Raw genomic sequence first — 10805 nt, forward strand, 5'->3', positions numbered from 1 at the left:
TTCCGCCTCAGCCTTCCGAGTAGCCAGAATTACAGGCGCGTGCTACCACGCCCAGCTGATGTTTTGATTTATTGTAGAGATGAGGTCTCGCCTGCCCAGGCGGGTTTCGAACCCGCGGGCATAAATTTTTTATAAACTTTTATAAGTTTCTATTAAAGAACAGATCCATGCTCCAAGAAAACCCTGTTATTCTGACTGAAGGGCTCAGTCTCTGGCACTGCATCAGGGTACTTTTGATATTAATGCTCAATTTTTAAAAAAACGAAATAATCCTCTTCTAATTTTAGCCAACTTGATCTCACACAAAATTCTTTTCATGAGATTAATCCACAAACCTTCTACAACTTGCTTAAACCTTCATTTTGTCTTATGTTTCCTTTTTTATACTGACATCCTCTTTCAGGACAAAAATTTACTTTTCTTCCCCCTTAACATTTTGACCACAAAAAGTTCTCTGTCACATTAAAGGAAAAAAATTATTCTCTCTTTTCAACTTTACGTCTTTCTTTATACATTCTGTATAGAACAGTGTTTTTAGTAGTTTTGTTTACATATATTAATTATAATGCTACCTCTTAGTAACCCTGATTTTCAGTGAAAACCCTAGAAAATAAGTGATTTTAATTATGTACCAGATGCAGAGCCCAGGACAAATGACAGAGCTGTGAATACAATGCTTGGAGGATCCAACCTCTCCAACATGGCCAAGAGTCACAGCTAGACCAAGGAGAATGGGGCCCAGGCACTGCCCCCAGGCCTCACAGTGATCACTTGTCTAGACCTCAGAATTTAAAGGCTCAAATACAAGACATAAGCTCAAAAACAAAAGCAGGTATCAAAAAATACCATAAAAACAACAACTTTATGACCTTAAAACATCTATTAGAGACAGTATAATCATTTCTGATCAAGAGACCCAGGCAAAAATGTTTAAAAGTCTGTAGATTTTTCTATTTCATTTTACTAACATTTTAAAAACTATATTTACCAAGGGTTTCTAAAGTCACAGGAACTTGAAAGCATTTAGGTTGGTTATTTAATTTATGAGCACTCATTTATTTATAAGCCAATGGTACCACATAGGCAATATATAAACCGACATGTATACATAATACAGACAGACAAATAAAGACTTTATAGCTTTGATTTTAAAATTTTAGCAGTGAGATCAGTAAAGCTCACTAGTTTAAAAGGTTAATGAGATTCAAACTGTGCCTTTTTAAATGGAAAAGGTTAAAAAAGTTTATCTGTCTCACATGATCAAAGTCCTTACTGAGTGTAAGAGAAAATAGGGTAGCACATTTACATCTCAAAGCACAGAGGTATCAATATTATCAAAATACATGTTTAAAATGAAAACAAAAATTATTTTTTAAAAAGCACAGAGAGATAATTTAACCTTTCATAGTAAGTTTGGGTGGGTTAGAGGAAGATTAAACATGAGTGCCAAAGTAACACAAGCTCATAGAAATTTGCTGTAGGATTTTTATAAGGAGATGCATTTCATTTAGATAAGTGCTTTTAATTTATTCTGTTTCCCAACTGGATCACTAAGCTCGGGGCAGAGCCTATTAAGGAACAGGGCCAACAAAGAATTTGTAGCTTTTAGGTCCTAATAATGTAAATATGTGAAAAGCAGTCTCAGTTGGAAGGCAGAGCATCTTGTTCTTTAAAAATCAATTATTCCTGAGGTGGAAGGATTATTGGAGTCCAGCAGGATGATGCTTGGGTGGCCGTGAGGGTGCCACTGCACTCCAGCCTGGGCGACAGTGAGACTCCAACTCCAAAAAAAAAAAAAAGTATCAATTATTCCACTTTTATACTGAATCCTGGGTCCAAAAGAGGAAAATGCTATGAGAACAGCCACATGATGCTTTCCCAGCACACTTCACTACAAAGACATTTCTCTAAGTGTTTAAATCATGCCTTTTTAAAATCTAAATGCAACCGCGAAATGAGCAGCCCACTGTAAATAACCATTCATTGTAAACAGCTGCTGTCGGCCACCTCCAAAACTGCAGCTTTGGCCAGTGATTCACCAGCCATCACACACACAAAGGTCAAGTGCTCTCTCACAGTACAAAGTAATCACTGGTATCCCCCAAAACCAAAGAGATCAGGTAATGTAATACAAAAAAGAGCAGAGTTTCAGCAGAGAAGAACCTGCCAATGACTTCAGATTCCACAGGAAGATGGAAGATCCCCCAAAGGGATGAGTGGCACCTTTTTTTGTGTTCCTTGAGGGGTGTGAGTCATTAGAAGTCTCCTCTAGATTCTCTCATGTGGTACTGAAGACAGCAAAAAGGAAGGAGGAGTTTGAATATCAGTTTTTAATTATGTTGACTTTAGACCATAGAGACTTAAAAAAAGATTCTTTTCAAATCTCTTTTTATCAGATTTTAGCTGGTACAAACAGCTCATAGTCCTGGCGTTTGAACTTTTCTGTACCAAAAGTACTCTCCAGTAGAATTCACCAAAATCAAAAATCCTTGACTAAGTTTATAACTTAACTAAGGACACATGAAGTATCTCCAAAGAGGTGCAAAGCAGTCCTTCACAAGATCCAGAACTACTCAAAAGACAGCTCAAATGAAATTTTGCTAGCTGCAAATGGAGTGCAGCTCACATTTCTGTCCAGCCTTGTGTTCTAGGATCTCAGCTATTCAACTGAGCACCTATGCATGAAGACTCAGAAGTCTCAAGTGCCCACAAATGGGAGAGAATAAAAACAAAAAGCTTCTTGTGGGAAAGAAAAGGATCAATAACAAATGGGTATCCCAAAAGGTCAAGAATCATACAAATAATATAAAACAAATGGGATTGGTTTCCTGACCAGGAATTGGAGCTGGGCCACCCTAGCTAGAGCATGAAGTTCGAGTATATAAAGGATTTTAGTGGCTGGGCCTGGTGACTCATGCCTGTAATCGCAGAACTTTGGGAGGCTGAAGTGGGAGGATCACATGAAGCCAGGAGTTTGAGACCAGTTTGGGCAACATAGCAAGTCCAGGTCTCTACCTTCCTTCCCCAAAATTAATTAATTAATTAGCTGGGCATGGTGGCTGATGCCTGTAGTCCCAGCTACTTGGGAGGCTGAGACAGAAGGATTGCTGGAGCCCAGGAGTTTGAAGCTTGCAGTAAGCTGTGATTGCACAACTGTATACCAGCCTTGGTGACAGATGGCGGCCCTGTCTCCAAAATAAAAAAAAAAAGGATTTTAACTGTTGCTGCTGATCTGATCCCAGCAGGAATGCTGCTTAGCTGATTTTCCAGATGTTAGCATTTTAAAGACATGATAAGATTTAAAGAGTATTGTTTGATATTGGGTCAATAAATCAGTATCATTCATTAGTCTTGGTTTAGAAAAAAATGTTAGGTCTGCATTTTTATAGTCTCAGTAGTTTTATTTTCACTATGTATTTCCATTTGTTTCTTCTGTTCTAAATTTATTAGTAAATTCATTTTCCCCTTCAGAGAGAAGGAAATGTGTGCATTGTGAAATTTCAAAAAATCTCTGCCTAAGAGATGTTTGGGAGCCAAGGGAATAAGCAGAAAGGCCTGAGTTCAGATCACAGGGATAGAAGGAAAAGGGGCAGTTAGAGGAGAAAGGGAGAAAGCCTTTCTTAATAGCTGCAAAATATCCCTTTGTTTACCTTTTGACAGTAGGCAGTTTTTTCTTTCAGGGTTACTTTTAAAAGTTTTTAGGCGCCATTGGAAGAATGTAAGTCTCCTATTCAATTTGGTTGTAAAACCAGCTCTTTACAATTGTGCACACAAATAAATTATTGTAGGCATTTTAAGAACTTCTCTTCTTGGGTCATTGCTGCATATCATCATTCCAGGTTAGGTGAGTCCACTTTCCTAGATATCTACAAAAGTGCACCCCATAAGTGTTCTACATAAATCCACTGGTGTTTCTAAACAGAGGGTTAAGATTTTGAAGCTTGATTTCCTATTATTTAGGAACTTTTCCAAAGTGACCAAGGCCAGGAATGTGTAGGGTCAAAGTGTGTCAAGTCTCAGACTGTCTCTAACTGCCAGGTGGCTGCAGAGTGCTCAAGGTTTGGGGAACCAGACCCTCATATTATACCTATGAGAAGAACAAAATGGGGATACACTTTTCAGTTAGGAACTAACAAGAATTGGCCCCATATGAAAGGCTAAGTTCGAATTTTCAAGCAATAGAAAACAGCTGCAATCTTAAAAGCATCCTATGTAAAATGAAACCACTAGTGCCTAGCTGGCAATCCTTTGACCTGAGCCTCTGCTGTGAGAAAGAAGAAGAAAAAAATTGACCCAAATCTCTGGTCCTGAGGCAGAGGCAGAAGCTTGACCTCAACCTCTGCTGTAAGACAGAGATGGGGGGGAAAGGGGAAAGGCAGTTATCTGCTGAGATTTTTACCCAATGCCCTGTCCAAAGAAGGTTAACACTGAAGCCCTCACTCTTAAAGGAAAGAGGTTTCAAAAACAGTCCAGAGAAAGCACAGGCCTTCAATCAAAGAGTGAAAAGTCCACATTCGGGAGAACTCACCCAAGACACCCAATGGGCTTCTGAAGACGGAGTGTTACCAAGCCCTGCTTTTAGAGAGGGCTTAAATCCTGTCAACTTAAGCCAGATGTGTTCACCTAAAAAGCACAAGTTGGGCAAAATTTAACAAAAGTAGAGAGTTTATTTGGGCCAGGTCTAAGGATCGCAATCTGGGGGCATAGATTCAAGTTGCCCTGAATATACACACTGATTAGCAGCAGTTACAAGTGATTTTCTTTTTTTTTTGCGTTCAAGTGATTTTTAAAGGGAAAGAAGAGACAGTTTCTGAGCTGTTTACTAAGAATTTACATTAGAATAACGAAATATTGATTGTTAAAGTAGAGATGTAGGTTATAGTGTCTGGTGTGGCATTATTAGGTTAATTTATAGTTATTTGTGGCAGTAGCAAGCAGTTTCAAGAGATGAATGCATAGCTCAGAAGGGGCGATAGGACAAGATTGCTGCCTCATTTTTTTTTTTTTTTTTTTTTTGAGTTGGAGTCTCACTCTGTCACCCAGACTGGAGTGAAGTGGCCGCTCCCGGCCACTGCAGCCTCGCCTGCTGGGCTCCAGCGATCCTTCCGCCTCAGCCTTCCAAGTAGCCGGAATTACAGGCGCACGCTACCACACCCAGCTGATTTTTTGATTTATTGTAGAGATGAGGTCTCGCTGCCCAGGCGGGTCTCGAACCCGCGGGCTCAGGCAATCCACTCACCTCAGCCTCCCAAAGGCGCGGGATTACAGGCTGAGCCACTGAGCCCGGCGCTACCTCATTTTAATGCCTTCTGGGCCTGATAACTTAAAAGGGCTCACACTCCAATAAAATCTGGGAACATAGCAAGACCTCATCTCTACACAGAACCAAAAATTAGCTGGGCATGCTGGCGTTAGTCTGTAGTCCAGCTACTGGGTACGCTGAGGCGGAAGGATTTTCTGAGTCCAAGTGTTTGAGGTGGTGGTGAGCCGTGACCGTGCCACTGCTCTCCAGCCTGGGCAACAGAGTGAGACCCCCAACTCAACAACAAGAATAACAACAAAAGTTCTTTTCTCACATCTTTCCAGACAGGAAGGGTTTCCTCCACATGGGTGCGATACTTTACATTTTCTGAAAAATCAAGACCAGGAGCCTCGGACATCTGTGTTTGCTGTCAATTACAGAAGTAGTCTACAATTTGAGACAGTTCTGGACAAGCACAGAAACCAGCCTAGAGAAAATGATGCTTATTAGCAGGCAAAACCTCCACTGTGGAGAATCCACAGGCGGGGAAGTGGCAATAATAGGGCCAAGGGCCAGGCCAGAGCTTACTTTTTTGACTAACTGCAGGAAGGTCTGTGGAAGGGAAAAAAAAGAGGAGAGGGCGCTGTTTAACCACTTAGGAGCACAAATAGCTTTTAAGCACTGTCGACCCACTGCTCGTCTGTCACCAACTGAGGTGCTGGCTCTACTTCATTCTTCACTGTGGCACCAGAGGAAGCTCTCAACCCCCTGCTTGCCGATAGCCTGTCTCGGGTTACTGTCTGTCTTCAGAAGGAATGAACTGCATCTCTTTAAAATGGTGTTTTATTTCTTTAATTGTAATTTAGCCTGTAATTGAGACGGTATAAATTCCATCTATTTCCAATGAGTGTACCTGAACTAGGCCCCGAAGAATCACCATTCAGGTCCCCGTCAGCCAGTGCCTGGGCCAGGGCCTGCGTAACCAGGGCCATGGTGAGAGCTGTGGTGACATCACTCTCAAGAACTTAGGGACTGGCTGGACTTGTTGTCTCACACCTGTAATCCCAGCACTTTGGGAGGCTGAGGCAGGAGGATGCTTGAGCCCAGGAGTTCGAGACCAGCCTAGGCAACATAGCGAGACCTCGTCTCTACAAAAAATTAGCCCGGCGTTGTGGTGTGTGCCTGTAGTTCCAGCTACTTGGGAAGTTAAAGTGGAAGGATCACCTGAGCCAAGGAAGTCGGGACTGTGGTGAGCTGCGATTGTGCCATTGCACTCCAGCCTGGGCAACAGAGTGAGACACTGACTCAAAAACAAAAAAAAAAAACAGAAAAAAAGAAAAGAAAAGAAAGAAAAAAAGAGATTAGGGATATTTCAGAATGTGTGACTCATGGGCTTCCTTTACATCACCAAAGTAATGGCGTCATTCCTCATCTGTGAGCTCCTCAACAGAAGTTTGCCAGGACTCAACTCTACAGCCTCACACATCAGAACCTTTTATTTCAGACTTGGGATGGCAGGGGGAACCCAGGTGCTTGGTTCACTGTGCCTGGAGGGCACCCTTCCCAGCTTTATGTCCCAGTGCTCTTTCCCTTACAGCCTCCGTCCTATGTCCTGAGGGAATGGCCCAACATTCAGGCTTTCTTTTCCCCTCTGATTCCTCTTGGTCAAGTCTACCCTTCTCTGGACTTTCTCTAAAGTCAAGAAAATGCCATTTTGGGGAGGCTGGTGTGACCTCCAGTGCCAGAAGAAATTCACTGACAGCAAATGTCTTCACCTAGTACTTCCATTCTCCTTCCAGGCACATGGGAGGATTGCATTTCCCTACCCCTTGGAGCTAGGCTTCGCCATGTGGCATGCAATGTAAACCAAAGTGGCACATGTCACTTCCAGGTGGGAGCATTGAGAGCCAGTGTGTGGTTTGTCCATGTTGGAGGTTTCCCTCTGCTGTGGCAACCACCATTGTACCAGATAGTGGCTTTGCCAAGAAAGCTGCACAGCCCTCAAGGGGGGCATAGGCTCTGAAACTCACTTCTCACTTGGCCAAAGAGAAAAAAATATTCCAGAGGGTGATCCAGATATCACAGAGGGCAATGGACAATGGGAGCTTCTGCCAGAGCCTGAGATGAGGGTCTAATCAAGAAACAATCTCCATCCAAGAATAGGAACCCTCGAGGGAGGTTTTAGTGTCTGCTAAGTTCTCTCTTCATTCTCCTTTTACGACTGAAATGTCATTCTACACCTGTGCCCCCTTTGTACATTGGGGATATGGGACAAATAACTTGCTATAGACATTTGGATCAGGAAAAACCACACACCCAACGTGCACCCGATGATGAGACTATTGTGCATTGCCTAGAGATTTGGGACTTCCACCAGAAGTCTGCAATGGGCTTATGGGCTGTCATCCTCAGAGAGGAAGGGACTTGATTTTCTTTTTTCTTTTTGAGTTGGAGTCTCACTCTGTCACCCAGGCTGGAGTACAGTGCCATGCTCACAGCCACTCTAGCGTTGACCTGCTGGGGTCAGGCGATCCTTCAGCCTCAGCCTTCCAAGTAGCCAGAACTACAGGTGCATGCTACCATGCCTGGCTAATTTTTTTATTTATTGTAGAGACGAGGCTGGTCTTGACCCCCTGGGCTCAGACAATCCCTTCTTCTTGGCCTCCCAAAGTGCTGGGATTACAGGCTTGAGCCACTGTGCCCTGCCTGGGACTTGATTTTTTCACGGGATAAAAGAGTGAGTCAAATATTTTGTGAACAGAAGGACAGACTATGGTAGATATTAGCATTATTCAACAACAAATATTTCCTAATCTCCTTCTGAGGACATGGGGGTTCATTCTCTTCCTCCCTGGAGTGCAACCCTGTGACTTGAATGGAAGTGATGTAGGTCACTTCTGGGCAGTACACAATTTGCCATTTTCTCTCTCTCCTTCTGCCTTGATGACAGACACTGTTCTAGAGGGTAGCTGTTCCACCCGGCCAAGTTTAGAGTAATGATAATTTAGAGCTCCCAGCCAATTGGAAGACATGTTTCATGAGCAAGAAACCAACATTTTGTTATTTGTTCATGCTGAGCCACTGAGATTTTGGTTACTAGCACATAATCTAGTTCATTCTGACTGATACCATGTAAAATATACACTCATTCTTTTATTCAACAAATGTTGACTTACTGTGTGCCATTCTGAACCCCAACATTACAGAAATTAATAAAGTACGCTTTACTACCTTTAAGGAGCTCACTGGTGAGGGAGGCAGATCAGGCCAATAGACAAGCAACGTTCGCTATGACCCTTCTACTTCATGCGTGTCTGTGCTAGACATGAGCACTCTGGCACTTTTTTGGGACTGTTTTGTATTCGAATGATCTCTGCAACTCTTTCCTCCACCGATACTCAAAGCTCCTATGGACAGAGATTAGTTAGAGAATGAATAGACGGATGGATAATTGGGTGGCTGGGCGGGTAAGCGGATAACTAGATGGATGGAAGGAAGGAAAGAAGGAAAAGATGGGTGGATAGATGGATGGAGGCATCGATAGTTGGGTGGGTGGGTAGGTAAATGGATAGCTAGGCAGGTAGATGCATGGGTGGACGGACGGGCGGACAGACAGGTGGATGGATGAATGGTTGGATGGATGGAAGAAAGGATGGATAGATGGATGGGTAAACAGGTGGATGGATAGATAGATGAATGGATGGGCAGCTGAATGGAAGGGAGGAATTAGGCGCAGCTGCTCTGATTGAAGAAGCACCTTCTCAGGGGCCATCCTTCACCCTTTCTTGACACCATATCAAGCTCCATGTAATAGGGACAGTCATCGATCCTTCTCTGGTTCTCAAGTATTAACAAGCCTGATCCTAGAAATCTTTCTGAGTGATAGCAATACATACTTCTCTCCTTTATTCAACTGAGAAACTTCCATTAAGAACCTTCTGTAGCTACCCTGCCATTGAAAGGCCAGAGTGATCCTTGAAAAGATGAACAGCATTTTGGGCCTCAACATCTTTCTGCAAAAGCCCACCCAAACTCTGTACCCCACATTTCTGTTTTATACTTCATGCTGCCACTGACTTATGAAGAATTTGGGGCAGCCGGGCTCAGTGGCTCAGCCTGTTGTCCCACGCTTTGGGAGGCTGAGGTGAGTGGATTGCCTGAGCCCGCGGGTTCGAGACCCGCCTGAGCAACTTGGCGAGACCTCATCTCTACAATAAATTAAAAAATTAGCCGGGCGTGGTAGTGTGCGCCTGTAGTTCCAGCTACTTGGAAGGCTGAGTGGAAAGATCGCAGGAGCCCAGAAGGTGGAGGCTGTGGTGACCGGGAGCGGCCACTGCACTCCAGTCTGGGCGACAGAGTGAGACTCCAACTCAAAAAAAAAAACAAAGAATTTGGGGCAATTCCAAGGGAGCCTCACATCTGCCTTAGTTACTTGCAGTAGGGAGAGTACATGTTTTGGGTTGAACTTGCATATCAGCATGCATTTTTAAATGTTTTGTTTGCTACTGAACATAATTTGAGGCAGTTACTATAAGAATGTTCCACAGTTGATGTTACAGTAAGAATAAAATACTGAGATCTTCCTCGGAACAGCATGATGGGATAATTTCAGCAGGCCTGGTTCTAGGCTAAATTGTGAAGTCATGGTTTTCATGTTTTCAATACCCTCATCTCACCTGTATCTCCCTGATCCAGCCTGGCACTGGAAAGAACTGTAAGTCAGGAGGTCTGTGTTCACCAGGATCCCCCAGTAAGTAGTTGAGTGTGTCATTTCATGTCCCTTGGCCTTGGCTTTCTTTTCTATAAGAGTCCAAGGTCATACTCAATGCTCTCTTATGTTCTTGCCAGGTCTAGCACTCTGAAGTGTTGTGACTCCCATCCAAGAGCAACATTTTAATTTCAAATTAAATGTTATTTACAATTGAAGAGGTGATACAATTATGTGGTTCAAAACTCATAATAATAAGAAAACACACAGTAAGAAGTTTTGTCCTGTTCTGTCTCCATTCATCTCATTCCTCCTCTTCCCCATCAAGAATTGTGACGAGTTTAAGGTTGACCCTGTTTGCAAGTGAACAACTAAGGTGCCATTGGTTCAGAAATACTGGCAGAAGACATGAGACAGTTAGGTGAGGGACAAAGGACCTCATTACTCTTGGGACAGCAGGAAGCATGTGTTTGATATTCACATCTGTCTCCTGTGCCCCCAAGTTTCAGTTGGGGTTGGGGTACGTGGCATGGCCCAGATGGATGCTACCTATGTAGTAGTTTAGCATCATGACTCAGGAATCCCAGGTTTGGGAAACCCCCATCTTTTATAGGGCTGAGAACAAACCTGCCCAATCTTTGCCTTGGTTGGAGATGTCATTTTACTTTCACCAGACAGCAGATAACCCTGTTTTTTGCTCTCGAGACACTGTCTTGTCTTCCTTGGCTGTTTTATAAACATCCTTGAAAAGGTCATCTGCAGCAAATGTTGCCAGGGCCTCTGCTCAGAAAACATGTAGAAACGATCCTCCAGCACCCAACACTGGCCACCTGGGTGACTGTGCTTACTAGCTTC

Source organism: Carlito syrichta, unplaced genomic scaffold (genome assembly GCF_000164805.1).
Source record: "Carlito syrichta isolate Samal-C Ts95f unplaced genomic scaffold, Tarsius_syrichta-2.0.1 Scaffold311474, whole genome shotgun sequence".
Lineage (NCBI taxonomy): Eukaryota > Metazoa > Chordata > Mammalia > Primates > Tarsiidae > Carlito > Carlito syrichta.